The sequence below is a fragment of the Anser brachyrhynchus genome (genome assembly GCF_964034855.1).
Source record: "Anser brachyrhynchus genome assembly, chromosome: 2".
NCBI classification, from domain to species: domain Eukaryota; kingdom Metazoa; phylum Chordata; class Aves; order Anseriformes; family Anatidae; genus Anser; species Anser brachyrhynchus.
The window spans coordinates 90,604,108-90,618,453 of record NC_137695.1 but is presented as its reverse complement, the minus strand read 5'-3'; the positions used below and the strand labels follow the sequence as shown (position 1 = coordinate 90,618,453).

The following is a 14,346-nucleotide window of genomic DNA, read 5'->3' as shown; positions in this document are numbered from 1 at the left end:
GACAAAATTGTTTAATTATCCCATGTCTTCCACCTATACAGCCCTGATTACATAAATGAAAGCCTCATCTATGTGGTGTATGTAGCTTTTTCTGTGATGTTTATTTATTCTGTGTACTATACTCTCATCTATCTAGAAATTAGCTTTCTATAGCCCTGGGGCAATGAAAGACAGAGATCAAAGAGTATCAGAGGTACATGGTGTTCTTGATCTGAGACTTCTGATGCTTTAAGTGGCTGCTATGGGTACTTAACAAGTTTAAATTCCTGCTGGAAGGCTATCTTGCATGCTGTTGGGCTGTCATTAAAATGTGCTAATGCTTTATGGTTGTAGTTGTATGGCACCAAGGTGGATGACTACAGTTCCTATGACCTGTGTTATGTCCCACGCTAGTGCAAATGAGATGGAAGAACTTTTTCTTTTAGCATAATCTATTTGAACTAGAGCATAGTGTAAGGCCTTAAAAATATCTAAGTGGTGTCTATCTGTAAAAGACATCTCATGAACTGCAGCTGTTGACTGTTCACACATGGGTAAGCCTAACAGGGTGGAATAACCTGTTTTGAAATTGTGTTCCATTACACCTGTGACTATGACTCTGAGGCTGCACAGGTGCACTTAATTGTCTTTAGTGGGACTAGGCTTTATGGAGGGAGTAATTTGGCACAGCAGTTAAAAGTGAAGCAATGCAATGATGTGTCAGAATTTATATATTTAAACAAACAAACCGTGTTTTCCTCACCTGTAGCTATTTTGGCTTTGTGGTGCTTGCAAGAGTAGAAAACACTTCAATGAGTCTGTTCAGCTGAATGTTCTAGGAAAAGTCACTACGCAAAAGGACAAGGTGGAGCTAAATGTTCAAACTGCTTCAGCAACTGTACCTACACTGTGCATTTGCACCTGCAGGTATGGGGTTGTGCAGCCTGCTGGTGCTTCAAGAGGTCCCATCCATTTAACAGCAGGAAATCTTTGTACTTGCACATGTGGAACTGGATGAATTAAAAGCAAAAGTGTATACGTAGTGGTGCTCATGGTGACTGCAGAAGGGCAAGTAACATGTTTGTGCTTAACTAGTTGAAATTACAGGTTCCTGTGGGTGGAGATCACTGTCTGGGAGCTTATGTTGGAGGAAGGAAGAAAGTGATGTTTTTAACCCATTTTCATGGGGAAGACATTAATAGATGAAGGTTAAAATGGTGGTTTAAAGTTAAGAAGCAAACAATCTCTTGCTGTCACAGAGACTCCAAACTACTATGTTTGGAAACATAAGCATACTCCAGTACGTAATGATATTTTAAAATGCTTGTTAAGGAAGTAATTTCACTCAAATTGTCCGTATCTCTCTTTTGAGCATCCTATCAGCTGGCTTGATGCAGGAGCCATTTCACTGCAGCTGTGATTGGACCTACTAGATGCAGGGATGTAGGAGAAGCTTTTCTCTGTCGTAATCCCTGTGTGGCTGGAGTGGAAGGTACTTTTCCTGCTCCGTGGAGTGTGCTGGCTAATTGGAAAGGGAACAGAAGGAGCATACTGGCTAAGGGAGCATAGCCCTTTAAGACACTGATGGCGTGACTGACTTGTTAGACTAACAGTTGAGGCACTCACCTGGGAAAACAAAAAGTGAGCGCTTAATGTTTGAGAGATTGTCTTGTTTAACTAGCACAGGCTAGAATATGTAGGGCTGACTGACTCTTTCTCATGTGATAATGAATCATGCTAAGTAGTTCCTGTACTACAGAATAGATGTTACTTTCTAATTATACAGAGTGTGTAGAGGAAAATGGATTTGCTGTGGTTAAGCTTCAGACTTGCTTTTATTGAGTCACTTGCCTGTAAACTATAATCATGTGTGTTTTAGAATTTTGCTGATAATTTCTGTATATTTTGAATGAATCAGTATGTATCAGTCTCCTCCTTCAGTGATGCTGAAGCTCACTTATTTTCTTTTGCATTAAAACAGCAGAAGAGTGCTCAGGCAAGCAGAGATCTCAGCTGAGAGAAGGCAATTCACTGAGTCTGTTGCTAGAGTATCTGCATGATTCACAGTTCCTGCTGCATAAAGGAGGAGCTTCGTCTTCCCTGAGCATCCAACTCACCCTTGATATTCTGCTTCAAGAAGGCTTCCAGATATTGCAGGAAGAGAACAGAGCCTCTGGAAAGGCCAAGAGGAATGATCTAAAAACTAAGGCACAGGTTCTAACTTAAGTGGAAGTTTGTCTTGCAGAGCGGATATGCCCGATGTTAGCTATTTTAGAGTCCCACTGCACTTGTATACTCCTGAACTGTTAAGTTCGATGTAGATGAATGTTAAATGATTTTAAGTGTGTTGAATTTAGAAGTTAAACAGCATTGTGTGCATTACTAAGGAGGGAAAAAAGCATATGAGTTGATATGCTGTAAAACTGAAATAAATAATTTATAAAATAAATATTTTATATTTTTTATATTATATATAAAAATATTATATTTTTTATAAAATAAATATTTTTATTTTAATATGAGCCCTTAGCAGCTGTTGATGTTTAGCTTATATGGTGCTCTTGCATACCCCCATTAATTTTATAACATTGGGACTGAGTTAAAAGGAATCAGAATATGGCTTTTTTTGTTGTTCTTTGTTTGTTTGTTTTTAACCTCTGATGCTCTCTAGAAGTGTGATGGTAGATGAGGCACCCACATGTGAGATGGGTTTAAATTAACTAGTCTGCGTATGGCTAATGCATTAACTGTGATGTTATAGGCCTACTTTGAGTGTCTGAATAAACATACTGATGATTAGCTTTTGTGAAGCTCTGTAGGATTGTTGTTGCTGTGCCCTTTCTCTTAAAGTGGGGTGACAACCTGCACGTTGAAGAATCTGGCTAAATGCCTGAGATGAAGGGATAATGGTACATTGCCTGAATTTAGTGGGGGGAGACTTCATGTCTGTAGCCTTTTTTTTTTTTCTTAACATCTGCTTGCCATTCCTAGAACTTTGCCAATGTGTTCCTTCTTAAAGAAAGCAAGACTGAAGCAGAAAGCTTTTCATTAACAACTGCATCCATTGTTGTTTATCGTGAATCACTCATGGCTGTTAACTAATCACTTTTACAAAATAGCCATTAAGTTATTAGATATAGGTAGAATACAGAAATACCCTGGAAAAGACCTTATTGAACAGACCTTTATGTGTAAAGAGGTGGTGCTGAAGTGTAGATGGCGCATCTGTTGGGCACCGAGAAGGCAAGCTGAATGTTACTTTTATCCTGATGCTGTAACTGTGGATATACTCCTTGAGTCTTTTGGCTGCACTGGTAACGTCACTGTTCCCTCAGTTTGGACTCAAGTGGATGGGATTTACAGAGTGATTGCTAATTACTTTTTAAAAGTAAGTTAGCAATTTTTTATTTTTTAGTATTATGTCTGGTGTCCATTTATACATAAAATAATCCTCTTATGAAGCAGTTTATTTATCCAAGAGATAAATAGGACTTTTCTAGCAAATTGACAGTTTCTGGTGTGTATAAGTTGGAAGGAAAGAACAATTATCAGATAAGACATACACAGAAATTTCAAATTATTACTAGGTTTATTTTATTGCTATGCACATTTACGATGAAGTAGGTACATATGATCATTTAAAACATTTCAAGATTTCCTAGTTGTCCCACTTGTTCATGTACTGCAGCATGGAGACCGTCGATACAGAACAAAGTTTAAGAGCTCATTGGTACGAGGGACAGGAATTCTGCAGTGTTGCTGAACAGAACTTCTAACAAGGCCTTGAGAGATGCTAATGAGTAGAATACTGAATATCACTTTAAAAAGTGATCTTGATGACACAGCCTCTGTGGAGCATGAATGCCACTATCAAAAGCTTTGGTCTATGCTTTTTTTTTTTTTTTTTTTTTGCCTTCTGTTAATGAAATTCAAGGGCTTGATTGTCAAATTTATGAAGTCATTGCCTGTAATGAGAGGGCTTTGGATCCCATCCAAATGATGCATTTTATTTAGCGAGCAAGCAGCATCCTTACTTCTTGGAGTTGGTGGCTGTGTGAAGAACTGAAGAATTTTTCTGTTGGTAGCATGCATTTTGGTTGATGATGTTTTGAAGATATAAGCGATACAATTCTGAGACCTTATTGTCATTGTTCTGCGGAACAACTGACCTGTGGTGTAGCAGTTTAGGTACTCAAGACAAAAATAATACTTCTGGAGATTAAAAATGTATAAGCTCTCACTGGGCTTTTTTAATCATTACTATATATCTAGTAAGATTTTCTATGCATACACTTGTTGTTATGCGACCTTTAAATATTACACATATTATTGTTCCTCTAGATACTATCTTAGTTGTTTGAGATGAGATTGTCTCTGTCCTTTTGTAGTCTGCAGCTACATATTCGATTTTTTTTTAATTTAAGTACAAGTTAAAACTATTGTTTATTTCATCTTTATCTCATTCTTTTTATTGTGTTTTGTAATGTACATAATATATTAGTACATCTCTATATGTATGCAATTTTTAAAGACATCAATATACTAAGATGTATGTTCTGATTATTTTTTTTTTTATTACTAATAAGAGTGTAATCAAAAAAAATTTGGAAATGGCTAATGTAGAGATTAGACAGTGAACAATAAATAATGGATTAAATCATATGCCTTCCTTCATTTGGTGCAATACCCTACGCTATAGGGGAATTGAAATTTTCCCGTGGTTGACCAGTTTGTTTCACAAAGGATGTTTCAGAGCTGAATCAGTTCTGTCACAGAGAATGCAGTGTCTTGTAAGGCTGCTGCTGCTCCGAGGCCCACGTTGTGCAGTGTCTGAGTAATGAATTCAGCTAAAGAGCCTACGTATTAACATCTGGTATTTTGTTGAGTTCAGTAATGTAATTTTTTTAGCTCTTAGCTTTTCAAAGTTAATGGCTTTGACTGGAGTGATTAACACCAACCTTGCTGCCTGTGGCAAGGTTAAAATGACATAAAATGTTTTGGAACACAAACTTTGTCATGGTCCTCATTACATGAAATACCACTGTGTAAGTCAGCCAAGGACACCTTGATTAGTCTGTAATGTCCTTCTATTAACAGATTTTTTTCCCCCCAATGATAGATATTTATTAATACTAGGTATGTAATGAAGATATATTCCTTCTAGAGAGCTATATATATGCTCATGTATTTCTGATTATATAGCAATTTTTGAACCAATGGTAAAAGGCTAATGACCTGAAGAAAGGCATGTGGAGATTCAAAACTTGGCCAACTCTGAATGCAGAACCTGACGCTTTATGTTGATTCTACATGAATGACTGTATAATCATATATTTCAATGTGAATATCAAGCTTTGCTCTGTGGTGATGGGTTAGCACGTTATATTTTTTTGAAAACGTTGCACAAAAATGCCATCACTGACACTTGATGCTCATTTCAGCTAAACTCCCTGTTTTTATAGTGCTATTTCTGTATTTTCTTCTCTTTAAAAGTTTAATTTCATTTTTGTTTGTGTATGAAGTAAACTTTAAACCACATTTATTGAGGGCACAACTTTGCACCCAGACAAATTCTAGAATTTGAACTGAAATGTGCAAGTTAGGGCCTGAGATAATAGAGTTCCTTGATATGATAATTTCCTGGCAGCAAAATGCCTTTGCCAAGAGTAATAGCAATCGAAGCAGGAAATGCTGTTCAGGTTTTTGTTTGTTTGTTTGATCAATTCTTAAATGCTTTTTCTAATAGTTTCCATCATACTTGGTATGCTCTATTCAGAGGAAGTGAGAATGTGGGCACAACTTGTATTTATATCCATAGGTAAGCCATACTTCAAAAGGAGCTTGCCGTAATTAGCATGAACTGAAATTGGGGTAATAAACAGATGTATCTCTTGTGAAACAGAAATCTGCAAAAAATATTCTGTATATCCAGCTTGTCATTTTTTTTTCTCCTCTGTGGACAAAAGAGCAACTTACGGAGTTATGTTTCATTATTTGGAGTTTCATCTTTTTTGTGTGGTCTTCCTGTGCACTTTTCCTCCTACTCACTGTAAAGTCTGCTCCTTTCCCCGGCAAGTGACCTCACTTGGGTCATTATACATGTGGAATACCTTTGCTTTTATACCTGTGCACTGTTTTTTTCCAAGGTTTAAGCAATAATTTGGCTCCAGGGCAACTGTAAGGATCACGCAAACCAAACCTCCCTTACCACTATTCTTTGATGCTGATTCACCACCCCTTGCACTCTGACTAAAATTGTGCTGGTGCTGGGCACAGGACAACTTATGGGGTGGGCTGTATCCCTTTCTGCAGTGCAGGTTACCTGTCTATGCTATTCTCCAGTAACTGGTGTGTGTGGGGAATAAAAATCTGTATTGCTGGACTCGCTTAACTTGTCTTAAAAAGAAGTTAGGTCTGTTTCTGAAAACAGAAGGAGACCATAAGAAAAATTGTTAATGTAGATTATCTGCAAGTTTTAGCAGTGGCATACCACTCACTTCTGGTTCTGATTTTTAGAAAATGCACTGCCAAAAAATATAACACAAAGATCTGCTAGAGAGGGATTTACTTCAGTAGTTAAGCCAAACTACAAGGAAATGTTTCTATCTTCCTGTTAAAAGAGCTGCTGTTTCCACGTTTTAAAAAATAGTGTTGTTTTTGTTTCTACCCAAGGCTCCAGCTCATTTATTTATTTACTTGCTGTTGTATAGAAGAAATTGTATCCATTCATTGTTGGAGGACACATTCTTACCTCATAATGGATTAATTTTATTAAGGAAGTTTGGCTTTACTCTCTTCGGGGTGACTTTCGAACAAGTTTACGTTTGTTTTCTCCCGTTTTGCTTCAGTTCCTGAAACCTCATCTATTTTAGATTTAATTGCAATTCTGTGAGAAGTTTCTCCTAGTTTTATTGCATTAATAATTTATATCTAATAAAGGGAAACAGTGGAAGTAACAGACAAAGCTGGATTAGTTATTTTTGCTAAGTGGTACCCTGGAGATGCAATGAATGAGTCAGGTGTTTAAAATGAAAGAGTGACATCTTGATCAACTTCACTTCTGCATCCTTAGAATCTGTATATAATCATGTAATTTGCCAGTGATTAGTATAAAATGACATTGGTGACACTGCATTTGTTATAAATAGATTTTAATCTACAGGTAAATGTTAATATTTTAAATGTTGAGAAAAGAAAGTAACCTTGTCTTTCCATCTGTTTCTGTGAATTTCCACAGCTATGTTGGCAGTGCAGAAGCATGAAAATAAGTTGTGAGTAAAATGCATTTATTATTTAAGTAAAATATAGTGTTCGGCTTTTAAGAGACTGGAGAGTGTCCAGTTCCACTTTTCAATTTTTATTATTTTTTTTTTTAAAGCCCAGATTTAGTTCTGGTTTAAAAGCAAACCAAGTCCAGGGCTTTACCTGTATTTCATCCTAATCTTGTGAACGCTAATTTTTATTTAGAATAAAATGCTACCAAACTATAATACGAAGTCCTTCACTATTACTGTTTTTTCATCCTTATTTTCTCCTTTTTTTCTCTGTTCTGTAGTAAATGGATGTTTGAGCTGAAGCAGCAAAATAAGCGCAGATAATCTTTCTTAAGCTTCACTCTTCTGCTGTGATTCTGTCTGAAAGAATAACAAAATCAAAATGAGAGCAGAGTGGAATGAGAGCAGAGTGGTATTTTGTGAAGAAAATTAAGGTTTTCTATGTCTTTTGCCTTAGCTAAACAAAACCTCACTGTTATTAGCAAAGCAACAAAAAAGATTGGGCAGGAAACAATGCAGACACAGTTTTAGTGATATTTTTAGAAGAAGTCCCACCTTTGTCTTTCTGTCTTGCCTAGTCAACCAGGATGAGGATCTGCCTCAAGGATGAATGCTCCAAATTCTGCCTTGATTTCCATTCCCTGAAACCATCTTTGGCAGTCAAGAGCAGCATTTAGATTACGCTTTCACTGAAGAACTAGTTAAATATTAAATATAAGTTGAAAATGCTTGAACCGAGTGAAGTGGTCTTTGACTGTTGTAGCTACAGACAACTTAATGTATCCAGCTTTTGAGTTGATTAGCCACAAAGGAGAAATTCTTCTGCCACCTAAATGCCACATTTTTTTGCCTTTTTTTTTTTTTTACCTTCACCTTGCTCTGATGACAGAGCTTGAGTATTGCAGCTGAGTGACTTTAAGTCACGTGTTTTGCATAGTTCTTTACTTTAACCTTGGTGCGTAGAGAAGTGCTATATGAACTATAGGCTGATTTTTTCCTTATTGATCTGTGTCTTTACATTTTGTGGGGTTTTAAGGTTTTAACATATCTAAGTGTAAATCATGAATAGTCTAGGTCAACGTGTGTGAAAATCATTTTGCAGAGTGGTGAGAGAATTTCTGAACTGTCATGGCTCATAAAGGTTGTGCGGCTGGTGAGTTCCAAAACATACAAATGTATAATGCTTTGTATTTCTTGTGGCTGGTGAAATTTCCTGAGCACTCTGAGGTACAGAGGGGCAGGTAATTTATTGGCTCTTCATATTTCTGAGTCTTGTAGGCAAAGGAGTGATGCAATAAAATACTCCTTGGAGTAGGCTCACAAACCCAGACTTCCTCCTAAATCTGTGTTATTCGAGCATCCAGGAAATGCAGTTTGCTCTATCAGGGAAGAAAATAGCAATGTTAAAAAAATGGAAATAAAATACTGCTTAGTTTCGATTCAGTTAAGGAAACTTCAGAGAGATTTTTTGTGTATAAATGGTATTATAAGAAGCATCTCTCCCATAGCACAAATCAGCTTCTAATAGCAAATCAGACTAAGTATTGTGGCTTTCAATTAACTTCGTCCTTCATGTCTTCCAAGGGATCTTATGCTAAACTGAATCGCGATACTGTAGTTTTACTAACATCATAGTTCTGACCAGTACAAATGTATACACTAGAACAGATTTGTTTGGAATCTCTGTCTGTTTAAGAAAGCTGCCAAGATAAGTGGAGTGTGAGCAGCAACAGCGACTACATTAAAAATCTGAACAGTGGCTTGTTTAAAGAGCATTTGTTCTCAATTTTTCATCTTTTGAAGACCTTCTGTTCTAAGGTTTGTTCCTACTTAAGCTAAAACACTTAGAAAGTAGAACCATACCAGACAATATGGGGAAAAGAGGAGGGTTCAGTGGGGAAAAGAGGAGGGTTCAGTGTGGGACTGAGAGCCTAATTTATGTAGGAAAACTTGTAAAATAAGCTTTTGTCAATAAAAGCAGATATTATCTAAAGTGCATTAGCTACTGAATAAGTTCTAAACCCTTATCTTTTTTTCACCCCAATGAGAAGTAAGCCTTTTAAAGGATTTAGATGCTTTTCAAAATAAGGCTGTATTCCTAAATTGCTTGACACCTGAGATGAATCAATTTAGGTAGACACAGATTCTGCGTAGTTCTAGATCTTCATCTTCATCGTGGAAGTAGTACAAGCATTGAGAGTGTCCCTCCATAGAACAGCTACATGTGTGTGTAAAATAAGTGTACTTAACTGCATCTGTAAAGGCAGTGCCTCCAACACAGATTATTATTTTTTGTAGGAATGATGGGCTTAGGCAGTAAGCAAAAGTGCTGTCTTTCAAGTATATGAACTTGTAGAATTCTGGCAGAATTCATCTGTACCTATGAATTAATTGTCTTTTGACATTTCTTCATATCTTTCCCCTTCCCTTGCTCAGTCATTTAGGATGCATTTTGCAGGCATAATGCTGTGAAAGTGTTTACTTTCTGTCACCAAACTTTGTATATATATAAAAGCTCTTCTTATGATGCATAATAGAGGGTATTTTTTTCTTGCATAATTAGCTTATATAGGAAGCTTCTTTTAGTCTTTTGAACAGAAAATAGGCAAGAAATATATATTACAAAAAGGTTACAGCTAATACTCTAACTTTTTTTAAGGCTAAAATGATGACAGTCATACCAATCCTTTTATTGTGGGGGAAAGTGGGGGAGCCTTCTCTTTGCTCTCTGAGTACTTTGTCCAGATGTTTCATATTGGCTGCTGTGTGATTGCATCTTGAAAGGTTACTGTAGAAGTAAAATGACTGTCTTCTTGCAGAAACCCTAGGGAAACCTACAGGCAAGAAATAAAAGTTAAAAGTATATACTTATGCTCTGCCATTAAAGAGAAAAATGTAGAGTGCTACTGAAAATGTTAAGAAAATGAAGAGGGGCTTTTCTGTTCTACCAGCAGTGAAGCTACCGTGTGTGTGTGCGCGTTTTTTTAATACACTTAATGTTGAGAAAAATGGCCTCAGTAAATGCAGAACATCAATCTCTAGGTAGGGGGGTTGGAAAGACCAAGAGCATCAAACCGTTGTACGAACTGGGAGGAGAAGGGAATGCCTTTCTCTTCCTAAGGGCATGGAGCTAGCCTTCTATAACCTTTTGAAGTAAAGTGCATCTCTGAAAGTACTCTTTCATTACTGTTTTCTATGTTTCCATATAAAATCTACTTACCTCCCTCAACTTTCTTTCTGGTGGTTGTGCTCTGGTTGCTGCGTTGTTAGTGTGATACCAGAAGGAAGGAAAAATCTGGTTAAATGCCTTCTTACAGTTAGATTGTGTTTGTGAAAGCAAGGGAAAGGGTGTGTGTGGAAACTTCCAGGAGAAAACTTATAACAACATTGCCTATGGACCCACAGATTTGAAGGCACTCATTTCAATTATACTTCGTTTTCATCATTATTATTTTTTTCAAATCCACAATTATTGATCAAAACATGTTGTTCCATGGGATTCTGTGCATGTGACTGTTTGGTGTGTTTCTTCCATAGTGGTATCAGTTTAGGTCAATTCATTGTGGCAAAGGAGGCCAAAGCCCTGAAAATATTTGACAGCTCACCTTACACTTAATCTTAAATGGATGCTGAAACAGTGATCCAGATGAGATCTGTTACAAGGGTCCTGTTCGGTACAGGGAGGCCAAGACTTTTGTCTATATCACCTAAGTCCAGAAAGCCCATGGACCAAAAATTGCAAGATGAGAGACGTCAAATTGCCACTCAGAGCCCTGCAGTCTGAGGAGATGTCAGAGTAATGCTTGTATGTATAAAAAATGGAAGTCATATTCAACTGAAGCTTGATGAAAGAATTAAAAAATAAAAATAAAAAAAAATTAAAAGTAGATGAAATGGTCTGAAAGAGCCACAGAGCAATAATTCTACATCAAAATCTGACAAATCCCAGTCCATCCAGGATTACAGAAACGAGGCTTTCCATTGTGATCTCCAAGACTTGCTCTGTCCAACTCATAGTCCTCCTTACTATTTAGTGTCTTGTACAGAAACGAAGCATGATATTGGTCATTGTAAAACTGCTTTGCTCAGTTCTCAACTCTGATCTCGTTACATTTACTGCCCTTAAACACATGCTACACGAGATAATTACAAAAATATGGACTAGGGACAGTTTTAAGCATTAAGGTAGAAGTCCACAAGCTCTGTAGCCTAGTGGAGAATTTTGAGTGAGTGCATTTAAAAAAAATACAACCCCCTAATGGTAAGCCAGTGGCAAACCATTCTCTTTCAGTAGTGTCACTCTTAACTGCAGGAAGAACACAGGAGTTTTATACTTGAAAATTATATGTCATTTGAATTCTCTTTTGCACTATTCTGAATAGTTGAATCACTTAAAAGTTGCATTGCATAAAGTAATTGCTATCACTCAGACACTGACAGTTAAGGATTATATTGCAAGCAAAGGAATGCTTCAGCTGTGCACAAATGAGTAAGTCTTTAATACACCCAGGAGAGCTATTTAAGTTGTAATGACAAAAAGATTTTTGAGATAAAGACTTCCAATGTCAAAATCTCAATTTATTGGATGTTTTATATATAGCAGGACAGAGTAATTATTTAGTGATTTCAGCTAATTTTTTTTGTACCAGACGTTCTTACATGGTAGTCTGTGGACATGTGCTGTTCTGCGGAGCACTGCCAGCTGTTCTGAAGAGATGCTCTTTTCCATGAGGAAGGGATCTGTAAAACAACAAATGCATAACTTTCTGCCACTAAAATCTGTTTTCTTGACATGTGTATGCATGTGCACTTCTGTACACCTCATCCCTTTTTATGACTATAAAAACTGAGAAAACGCAGCTTGAGAAACTTGTCATTGAGAATTTCACACAAAAGAATGTGGAGTTGGTGGGAATGAGTTTTGAAGAGTGTTTAGGCAATAAATTGAATGAAGATAAGGACAGCTTGAAAGTCATTAAATTCTCCTTGTGGTAAGCTCTGTTACAGATATTGAAACAGATGCACAGAAATGTGCTTTTGGATGGGCTGGCTTTGTCTTTATTTTTGAATATGTATACAAACAAAGCAGTGCTTTTAATCTGCTTTAAGATAACAGGGAGGTGAAGGTAGAATAAGTCAAAAGTAGAATATAGATCTGGTCGTACTTGCAGGTTTTAATTTGGACTATTGATATATATATTGAAAACATAAGTTCCTCAGTCTTCATTGTTCTGAGTTAGTGCAGAAAAATATTTCATCTGTTTTTATGTATTGCCTTGGGCGTCTAAATCTGAGGATGACTTCGGACCTCATTGCAATGACAGGAATGATGAACTATGGGGCAATATTTTCAGGTTTACCAGAAATGTGTCAGAGAGCCAGAGATGCTAGGTATTGTCAGCAGCTGTGCTTGACTGCATGGCTGGGACTGATAAGCAGAGTTATTACAGGTAAGCTGATAAAGGTTTCCATGATTCCAACACCACTGTGAATATGCTGGTTGTGGGTGCAGTATTTCAAAGGCATAAAACCAAAGAAAAAGGGTTGTGTTCCCAGATGGAATTGGAGAACCATAATGTCATATGTGCAGAGTGACTGTCATTAGGAAACAACGGCATCTGGGGGATATTTCTTACTAACAGATTTAGCCAGATATGAGCAAAACAATACTGAGGACAACATGAGAGACACAGCTGACCAAGTTATCAGTTTCAATCATAATTTGGGCTGAAGGGAGGACAGGAACTGACAAGCATATGTTTGAAGAAGTGACATGTTATTTTAACTCCATTGATTTGAGGTGAAATGGGCAGAAGCTTTTGGGATGTTTCCTTTGGGGCACACCCTTCTCAGATGTTTGTTGGATTGAGAAAGCAAACTACTCACAAAGCAATAGAGAACGCTACTGTCTAGATTTCTTATGACTTGCAATGCCGCTAATTTTTATTTTCTTTTTAAATGGCAATTTCTACTGGCTAGTATCTTTACTAACCAAGAGCTGATGTTGATATCTAGAAGTCTGAACTGGCCACGTGTGTGGAAATAAGATTGCTTTTCCATGTCAAAACATAGACCACAGGAGTGTATGTACTGGATCAACCCTAATCCTTTTATACTCATCCTTGTTTATCTCTTATTAAATGGCTAAAAACATGCACTTGAAGAGTAAAAGAGCAGAGCTATTTTTTTTACTTTTTTTTTTTTTTTTTTTTTTACAATCTACAATATTTATTCCTAATTCTTATCCAGTTTTGGTCTTTCTTAAGCACTTTCTGTGCCACTTGTGGTTTCTCCATTCTTAACCTGTACTAGATTTTCTTACATGAATGTGTCTAGTGTAGATTTTTAATATGTGCTGTATCCTTGGCAAGGAATTTCACAGTCGTTCTCCAATTTAAGTAGCAGAATGGTGCTGTGAAGATGAATGCCTTCCATCTTTAGAGGTGTTTGTGTTACAGAAACCCTGAAAAAGATACCAGTTCAGTGGAACAGCTTTCACTTTTTTTTTCTGTGTGTAGTGCTGACATATATTTTATGTTCATTATTAAGTCTACAATAACATGTTTAAGCATCTTAAGCATCTTTGTTATTAGCTCTGACTTGGTTAACATGGAAGAGGGAGCAAGATAGTAAAGGAAGTGCAATACACAGGGTATATCAATTAACCCCAAAGAAATGCGGGGCTTGTCCATCTGCAAATCAATATGACAGGTGTGATGATCAGGAATCATTGTTTCTGGTAGTTCAGGTGTGTTGACTGTTCTCTGATTTGTACAAATACCATGTTTTGTTTTCCACACTTTTCCTTAATGGAAGTGATTCATGTCACTAACTGAAGACAGAGCTGCACTGACAGATGAGAATGAATAAATAGCAAGTCTGAATGGGGTTATGCATTAAATGGGCTTCTTGTGTATTGTGGTTTTGGCTGGGATGGAGTTAATTTTCTTTGTAGGGTCTTGCACAATGCTGTGTTTTGGATTTTTGATGAAAATGATGGTACTAACACAATAGCGTTATAGTTGTGGCAGAGCAGTGCATACCCAGAGCCAAGGGCTTTTCAGCTTCTCGTGCTGCCCTGCCAGCGAGGAGG

General features: G+C 37.0%; 1 long non-coding RNA gene across 2 annotated transcripts; it reads left to right on the top strand.

Moving 5' to 3' along the window:
* Positions 1 to 664: 664 nt before the first annotated feature.
* On the top strand, positions 665 to 2,787 carry LOC308189187. 2 transcript variants are annotated; one of them, XR_013946080.1, is made up of 3 exons: positions 665 to 1,047; positions 1,363 to 1,471; positions 1,961 to 2,787. It is a non-coding gene; the product is annotated as an uncharacterized lncRNA (long non-coding RNA). The 2 variants fall into 2 exon arrangements; XR_013946081.1 differs by having other exon boundaries at positions 666 to 1,047; positions 1,352 to 1,471.
* The last annotated feature ends 11,559 nt before the right edge of the window (positions 2,788 to 14,346 follow it).